General features: G+C 44.3%; 1 non-coding gene across 1 annotated transcript; it reads right to left on the reverse strand.

Annotated features, from left to right (window-relative positions):
- Positions 1-765: 765 nt before the first annotated feature.
- Trnap-agg lies at positions 766-838 on the reverse strand. The gene has a single exon. It is a non-coding gene; the product is annotated as a tRNA-Pro (tRNA).
- Between the last annotated feature and the right edge of the window lie 967 nt (positions 839-1,805).

Below are 1,805 nucleotides of genomic sequence, written 5' to 3' on the forward strand. Positions count from 1 at the left end.
CAGTGAATAACGTTCACTAATACGAATTGCAATTTAAATCGCGAGACCTTACACCCCAACCATAATCGGAACTTATCACACGGACACAAAATGCTAGTCATGTTAAACAAATAAAGACTGTATGGGAAGTACCCTTGTGGGCATTGAACTCAGCAGGTTATTAGGCGAAATACACACTGATATCGCCTGCCTACAAGAACCATATACGCGAGGTGGTAAAATAACTGGCCTACCGATACAATTCACCACAATCGTGGGAACTCAGAATGCTAAGCCAGCAATTGTACTAATGAACCCAAATTTGACTGTAACAAGGCTATCTCAGTGATAAACAGAACACATTGTCACAGCAAAGATCGTACGTGGACGTGACATTTGGATAATTTCATCTATATATGCCCAATATTCATACGACATAGAAACTTTTACTGACAAAATGCGAGGCATTGCACGATTTTCACACGGGAAAAGACCGCTCATATTAGCAGATATAAATGCACGGTCAACCGTATGGGATGCCGATAAAACAGATGTTAAAGGACACACAGTAGAGGATGTAATAAATGATTGTAATCTATTTTCATTAAACAGGGCAAGACAACCACCAACCTTTCGCGAACATGCTGGAGGCCAAGGTAATACTGATTTCTCTGCGGCAAATGTTATCTCCTTACCAAACATAATTTATGAAATTAGCTTTACATTGACGGGCAGCTTTTTGCGCTGACTCAGCCACCGACGTGCGACCAGTTTGCACAAAACGCTAGTGCTCGTCCGGGATTTGAACCCGGGACCGCCTGCACCCTAAGCAGGAATCATACCCCTAGACCAACGAGCCCTGTGACAGCTTGACCGCCAAATATTCCAGCAAAGTACATCCCTCGAGGTCGTCCAGGGTGCTCTTTGAGTCTGGTGCGGCTGGCGGGATGGGGGAGGTGCTCTCTGCCGGCAGTGCTGTTCTTCGACAGACTGTGTAGCGACACAATGGGTCATGGGCAGCACCGTTCTCGGAGGTGCCGTGGCCCGCGGTCGGCGGCCTTCAAGGGCTATTGGCATCTTCATGTAGAAAGTGGGAAGTCATGGACGGGGTGACACACAGCGATCACAATGCCATCATCATTCATACAGGCAATTATACAAACATACATAATACTCACACAGAACAACAGCAGTAAGTTTTTGGCAGGGCACACTGGAGTAAATTAATAAATGTAATAGAAGAATCGGTATTAAACGCTATCCAGGGCAGTGTAGATTTCTAAACACAAGTCTTAACAAAAGTCTTGCACAAACGGCTGCCATCCCACTGGCCAGTGCTAGGCGGACGCGTCAACGACCTTGGGCAGCTGAACTGACAAGATTATCTTATAATTAAAGTTTTCCCTGAGACATTTAAGTCTCATCTTTATCTGCGATAATGATGAGACTTAAATGTCTCAGGGAAAACTTTAATTATAAGATCAATAAGGACTTTCACATTATGTCCAACACTGGGGTGCTACTCCAAAGCCAGAGAGCTCTGACAAGAGTGACAATTTAGGGGGAAAATAAGTTGAAGACATGAATTGAAGTTTGTGATGCGAAGGGCACTCGACTTGGGTAATTCGTGCAGCGATTTTGACCATAGTGCTGCGCTGCTGTAATGATTAGCATTTTTGCTTAGTAAGCAAGAAGACGGTTCGAGTCCCGCCAGTGGCACAAATTTTAATTCTTTCTTTCTGCTTCCATCATTAGCGCTGATAAGATTACGAAAAGACTAGTAGGACAAGAGGAAGTACTATCAGAGCGCTATATCAGTGCAAGAA

The sequence above is a fragment of the Schistocerca americana genome, chromosome 2 (genome assembly GCF_021461395.2).
Source record: "Schistocerca americana isolate TAMUIC-IGC-003095 chromosome 2, iqSchAmer2.1, whole genome shotgun sequence".
Lineage (NCBI taxonomy): Eukaryota > Metazoa > Arthropoda > Insecta > Orthoptera > Acrididae > Schistocerca > Schistocerca americana.